The sequence below is a fragment of the Silene latifolia genome, chromosome Y (assembly GCF_048544455.1).
Source record: "Silene latifolia isolate original U9 population chromosome Y, ASM4854445v1, whole genome shotgun sequence".
Lineage (NCBI taxonomy): Eukaryota > Viridiplantae > Streptophyta > Magnoliopsida > Caryophyllales > Caryophyllaceae > Silene > Silene latifolia.
Window position 1 is genome coordinate 123,849,558 of NC_133538.1, and position 7,498 is coordinate 123,857,055.

General features: G+C 39.4%; 1 non-coding gene across 1 annotated transcript; it reads right to left on the minus strand.

Moving 5' to 3' along the window:
* Nucleotides 1-765: 765 nt before the first annotated feature.
* Nucleotides 766-872, minus strand: LOC141635254 (small nucleolar RNA R71). Its single transcript, XR_012539953.1, has one exon. It is a non-coding gene; the product is annotated as a small nucleolar RNA R71 (small nucleolar RNA).
* Between the last annotated feature and the right edge of the window lie 6,626 nt (nucleotides 873-7,498).

Sequence of the window (7,498 nt, forward strand, 5' to 3'; positions counted from 1 at the left end):
CTCCTAACGACAAGTAGCCGAAATCTAAGATCAAAGCGGACCGACCAAAAATGGCGCCGTTGCCGGGGACGGTGTTAACTTGATTTGATTTTCTTTGATTGTTATTAGTTGTGTCTTTCTTTTCCTTGGGGAAGTAAAACTCCTCAAGGTTTGTTCTAATTGTTTTCGAGTTGTTTGATATTTTGCATGTCTAGAAGATCCCAAGGTAACTTGTTACCCATTGATCACGAAATTGAAAGGACTTTGACAACCAATAGAAGACTTGCTAGAAATACTTTGAGAGGTATTGGTGAGGTTGTAGATATTCAACCAAATACTATTGAGTTCATCAACCCTTTTGCAAGAGAAGGTGAGGAGAACCTAACAAAAAATCAACCACACAATCAACCCACAATGCCTAAGTTTTCATCACATTCCGTACCAACCGAGGAGAACTTACCCAATGGTACTCCCACACCACAACACTTATTCGAAAATTTTATTGCAAAATCCACATTTATCCAATTAGTCGAAAGAAGCCAATTTGGGGAGATGCTTAGTGAAGACCCTCATTCTCACATAGAGACTTTTTTCGACTATTGTGATGCGACTTCACAAACCGGAGTGACTCAAGACCAAATTCGATGGGTCTTATTTCCTTTTTCACTAATTGGTACCACGAAACAATGGTTAAAGAGCCTTGATAAGGCTACTCTTGGAATTGACTCTCGGAAGAAGTTGGCTCTAGCTTTATACAAAAAGTTCTACCCTCCCGAAAAGACTAACATGCTAAGAGCCCTAATCACGGGTTTTAAGCAAAGGGACGAAGAATCTTTGTATGAAGCTTGGTAGCGATTCAAAGGAACTTGTCGCTCATGTCCTCATCATGGACTTAGAGAGTGGTTCTTGGTACAACAATTTTGGAATGGTCTTTATGAAGACTCCCGAAACATTCTCAACATGGGATCAAATGGTATGTTCACTGATGTTGACGATAATCAAACTTGGAACAAGATTGAGGAAATGGCGGTCCATAATTCACAATATAGTAGACCTCGCAAGGCTACTAGAGGAGGAAAGCATGAAGTGGACTCTATTACTCAATTGGGTGCTCAACTTATTGCTCATATTGATACTAACAACTTGAAGTTCGAAAAGGCTATGGCTAAGCTTGAAGAAGTCTCAAAATCACCAAAGAAACATGTTAGTGCCATGGTAGCATCTTCATCGATTCCAAGTGAAATATGTGAGAATTGTGGAACTTTGGGACATGACCAAAGTGAATGTAGGGGAACAAGTGAGCAAGTGAATGCTTTTCAAGCATACAAAAGTGGTACCCCTTATTCCAACTATTACAATGAAAACACCAAATTTCATCCAAATCTCTCATACAAAAGCCAAAATGTTCAAAACCCTCAACCGACATACACCCCACCTCCAATGAGAAACAAAAATCAAAGACCCTTTTACAACCAAAACCAAGGTTACCAAAATCAAACTCCATACTATCAACAACATGACCAAGGTTTTGATGTTCAAAAAGCTGTCCTCCAAATGCAAAAGAATCAACAAGAATTTTTCACTCAAATGCAAAAAGATAGCCAAGCAAAAGACATCACCATCAACAACATCCTAGACCACACAAAAATGTTGGAAAATCAAATGACCCAACTAGCATCTTCAAGCTCTCAAAGACAAAAAGGGCAATTACCACCTTAAAGTAATCCCCCAAGACATGAAACGGTTAGTGCCATCCACTTGAGGAGTGGTGCAAGATATGAAGGGCCAAAGAAGCAAGTTGAGGATGAAGTTGTGGAGGCTAGTGACAATGAAAGAGTTGTGCAAAACTATAGGGAAGAAGAACCCACCAATCAAGAAGTTTCAAAGAAAAATGAAGAAAAGGCCAAAGAGGAGGACCCCATTGTGATTAGACTTCCATTCCCGAGTCATCAAGCTAAGTCTAAGTTTGATGACCAACTTGGAAAATTCATGGAAATTGTGATGATTTTAGAAGTCTCGATTCCTTTTATGGAATTGATCAATCACGTTCCGGTCTATGCAAAGTACATGAAGGACATCCTTACAAAGAAGAAATCAATCCGGAAGCTTGAGACTATTGCCTTCAATAAGGTGAGTAGTGCCATCCTTCAAGGGAGTTAACCTCCAAAGCTCAAGGATCCGGGAAGCTTCTCCATTCCATGCACTATTGGTGACACTATAATCAACAAAGCTTTATGTGACCTTGGGGCAAGTGTTAGTTTCATGCCATATTCGGTTAGCAAGAAGCTAAGAATGGGAGAACTCAAATGCACCAACATCACGCTTTAAATGGCGGATAGATCAACAAAGACACCTTTAGAGGTATGGGAAGATGTTACCGTGCGAATCGGAAAATTCTTCATCCCGGTGGATTTCGTTATTGTTGACATGGAAGAAGACTCCAATATTCCTATTATCTTAGTAAGACCTTTCTTACACACCGCGGGAGCGGTGATCGATGTGAAGCATGGAGAGCTCACCCTCAAAGTGGGAGATGAAACCATTACTTTCAATCTGGACAAGACTATGAGAGCTCCCCGATTGTATGAGCCATATTTTATGGTTGATCACTATAGCCGGAAGGATGATAGGAAGAAGTTGGAATTTCAATGGAGAAAGAAAGTGGATGATGCCCCATCAAAAGAGCAAGGAAATTGCAACAATGAGAGATTGAAAAGGTCACCCATGACAAGTGAAGAGAAAGGCCTCATTGGCCAAGACAAGAAAGAAGGAGAGTTATCTTTATCAACTCAAGACTTTTTTAGTGAGCAAGTAGACGAAGTATGCAGCCTTTAGGATGATGAGTTTGAAGGGATATTCAATCCCTATATTGGTAATGATATGACCCAAGACCATCATGGAGAACAACAAGTGCAAAGATATGTTGACGATCTTTATTATGATAATGAGCAAGCTTTCGACTACTTCTTCACGGTGTTGAATAACATCAACAACACCTTTAACATTCCCCCTTGACATCTTACATTGGATGAGAGTTTGGTGGAGTCCTCCCTAAACCACCATTTGTAAATATTTTAACTCCCTAACTTGAATTTCAATTATTCTATTGCATTTTTGTCATTTTTGGATTTACATTTTTGTGCCTTAATCAAGATATTCATCATTTTGAGACAAGTGAGGGAGGGACTTATGAATTTATTGTTGTGTTGTGCTTAAACTTAGTGTGGAGATAGCAATTGCCTAGGCTATTCATGCCTTTGTAGTGCCCCTACAATGAAGAACACAAAAATCGAAGAATGAAATGACCGGGTTACGAAGCACCCACGGATGGACCTGAATCCGTGTGGTCAAGGAAGAATCCAAGCGTCTGAGGGATAATCCGCTCGTCCTAAAGAAATCCGAGCGTCCAAACCATCAGACGCTCGTCTGGTGAAGTTGCAGAAATTAATATTTGGGTCTGACTGTTAATCCGAGCGTCCCATTCAGAAAGACGCTCATCTCAGTCTGGACGGCCGTCCATCAAGAAAGACGCTCGTCTTTTTGCTGCCAAATTCTGGGATTTCTCCCTGGAAAGGAATCCGAGCGTCCAAAGAAGAAGACGCTCATCTCAGCTGAAGGAATCTGCTCGTCTTTCTTGCGGTCCGCTCGTCTTGTGGCGTATTTTTCTGAACTATTTTTTGAAGAATCCAAGCGTCCCAACCCCTGGTCCGCTCGTCTCCCACTGCAGGTTCAAAATTAACGGATCATTTTAAAACCCTCCTCTCCCATTCATTCTCATTTCTTCAAAATACAAACACTACCCTAAATCCTAAAACCCCAAAACCCTCATCCTCTCCATCAACAAAAACAAATTCCCTCAACCAAATTTAACCAAATCAAATACAAACTCCCTCACAACAAAAATTAATCACTCCTTTTGCAACAACAAGTGATTCAAACACCAAAATCTTCAAGTTTTGAGTCGATTTTTAGGATACAAAGCAAAATTCATTCATCCTAAATCGATATGGGCATTACTAGAAATTGAAGATTTCAATCTTTTATTGGTGAAATTAAGCAAAGGAGAATGGCAAGAACAAAAGGTGGAAACAAGGCACCCCAAAAGAAGACACTTTCCAAAAGGCAATTAGCTCTTCAAGCAAAACAAGTATCAAAGGCATTGGTAGTCCATGAGGCAAGGTTGGAGGTTCAAGAACGAAATCCCCCTATGGAAGCTACTACTTCAACTCCGGTCATTGAACAATTATCCGATTATCCGGAGGTAATTTTCACTTCCGACTCTCATAGGGAGAAATTCATTCTCTTTGCTAAGAAAACCATCATGCCTACTAAGTTTATTTGTGAAGATGCATTGTCAAAATTGGGTGTCCTTGAACAAACTAAGACCTTTTTTGAGTGTATGGGGTTAAGTAAATTGTTTACAATGCAAGAATTGACATACCCCTCCCTTACCTTGGAATTTTTTAGTTCTTTGAAAGTCACAAGGGTGGAGACTCGAACCGTCATTGAGTTTCGTCTTGAAAATGTTGATAGATGCTTATCTTATGACGCATTGGGTAAGATAATTGGCCTTAGTGATAGTGCAAAATTTACAAAGATGACTACCAAGTATGGCCCCACTCCTCTTTGGATGGCAATTTTCGGAAGGAAATTCACACGTTTTCATGATTGTCGTGCTCTCTTAGTCCACAATCCCGGCATTAGAGTTTAACATAAGGTCATTGGGAATACTTTGATAGCTAGAAATGGCACAAATCATCTTACCAAACTCGATTTTATTCTTCTGGAGTCGGCTTTGAACATTGGGAGAGAATTTACCAAGCCATACAATGCTTTACGACTTTTGGTCAATCGATGGCTTAATGTTGATTGTGGCAAAGATGGCATGACCTTTATTGACAATGGAGGATTAGTTACCTATTTGGCTAAGCATTTTAACCGGGATTTCAACAAGAACAACACTTATGCACCGGTAAAAGTTGGCCATCTTATCGATTTGCCCACCATGATTCTAAAGTTTAAGTGGGTCAAGAACGATAGTCTTGACAACAAGTTTGGGTGGTTGACAAATGAAGCTAGATCCTTCACTTTGCCTAGCAAAATTTGCTGATTAAATGTTCATCGACCGAACTACCTTCTCCCACTCTCTGAAGAGACCGAGTACATCATTCAACACCAAGGGGACGAATTTGTAGAGCCCTCCTCCTCCTTTATCACCCCACCTTACCCATTTGAGTACCACGAGTTCAACCCCAAAGATGCCAAGGCGGGAAATTATTACTTGACTCTACTCATGAGGGAAATGCATAAACAAGCTTACAATGATAGAGTTGATGCTTACAAGGCCCAATATCCGCCCCTCCTACATCTATCTAGGCAAGGACTTATTGATCCATCTTGTCCTTTGCCTAGTTGTGCGGATAGGGAAGTATTCTTTCCTAGCACTTCTAGTGGTGGTAGACCAGGTAGAGAGGAAATGGTTGTTGATGAGAGTGGTGACCAAGAAGGAGAAGAAGAAGTTCAAGAAGAAGAGGAAAGTGAGGAATAACAAGGAAGTGAAAGTGAGAGCGGACATGATTCCACATCTATGGAGGTTGATGATGTCTCAAGGGAGGAAGATGATGATAACGATGATACGATGGGTGAGGACTAGCAAACTTTTGGAGGCTCCTACATTCTTACACCTCCCTTATGGTTTGTCTATTTCTCTTGTTTTTCTTTTATCTTGATCATTTTATGGAGTCCTAGCAACATTGGAGGACTAACACCTTGGCATCATTAAGGTGTTCATTTTTATTGTTCCCGACTTGAAAAATCCAAAAAGACAATTTTTAGTTTCATGCATATGCATTGGGAGCTAATCTAAATTATGTTCTCCGCCATAACAAAAACACATGCATCATGTAGTGTAGTTTAGTGTAGTTTGCATTTAGTTTAAAATCATGCATTTTCATTGCATAATTTCCTATCGTATTGGCCATTGAGGACAATGCCCATACTAGTGTGGGGATGGGAAATTCTAACTTAACTTTTATACAAAATCAAAAAAAATCAAAAAAATTCGAAAAATCCAAAAAAATTGAAAAATTGAAAATCCAAAAACATGTTCATTTCCTTTATAGTGTAGTCTTGTATATATATTTATTTGTATATATTATGTTTGTTCATCCTTTCTCACATTGATTGACTATGCCACATCCGAGACATGAGGATATTGAAGACAGCATGGTATGATCTTTCCAATCTCGTTTTTCCTCTTTATGTTAATGACTATGTGGCTTTATTTTGATTGATGCGGTAAAAACAATGTGAATTTAGGATTGCATTTAGACTATTTGGCATATTAGTTGGTAGAAGCATATGCATTAGGATGTATAAATTTTAGTTGCATCATGGCATGTAGTTTGCATGTTAGAAAATTTTGTTAAACCGTCTATTTGGGAAGCTTGACAAGTGTACATAGGCCCTAGTAGATACTTTTTCTTCTTAAGACTTTGCTTGTTAGAATACTTGTAAAACACTCTAGGATGTGTCATGCTAGTATCCTTTGACCCATGGATTAAGGCCTAGTCAAGAGTACCTTGTGGTGTGATAACTCCTTGCCTACCGTTTATTCCAAGGTGACCCTTGAAACCAGGCAACCATCATCCATGTTCTACCACAATTTTGTCATCAAAAAGGGAATGGGCACAAAAATTGTTCAAAAATATTGAGTTCAAAAAATGAAATGAAAAGTCAAAAAGTTTGCAAAATGCATCAAAAAGAAAAGAGGAGTCCAAAAATAAGCACTCATATGCCAAACATCAAAAGAAATTGCAAAAAGAAAATGTTCTCAAATGTTATATGCCACAAGAAATTGGGGGGGAAAACAACAACAAAAGCAAACTCCCAAATGAAACTCAAATCCTATTGATCCCTTTATCCATCATATCCATTTTGTTGCATGGTAGAGAGGGGACAACCCTTCTTCTTATCTAGGCAAGAGGGGGAATTCCGCGATCCTCCAGTGTTTCTAACACCATAGGGAGTCTAGTTTTTACAAAAGCATTTAACGATTGAGAACAAAGGTACCCTAGCTTGACACAACTTGGAGGTGATTATTGGTATCCTTCTAGGCGTAGTAGTTTGAAGAAACCATATCTATGAAGGAGTGTGTACCCTTGAATTCTTCCCCTTTAGATAATTTCCGCCACTTAGATGAGGAAAGTGGCTATTCCTTTTGTAGATGCATCCATTACTTGATTTTGTGTGCTTTAATGATTGGATGTGTCACCATTTTGGCAAGACCCACCTTGCCTTGCAAGAAGGCATCCTACCTCATGTTTGTCTTATTGTGAGTTGAAGGGGCGGAGTGAGACCTGCTAATTGTCTCATATTTGCTATATTAGTAGGTTAGATTAAATAAGGGTCCTAGTTTTGTCACCTCTTTACTCGGGACGAGCAAAGGTTTGGTTTGGGGATATTTGATGTGACCAATAATTGAGCATATTTAGTCCCCGAATTAGCCTCGTTCCTATGC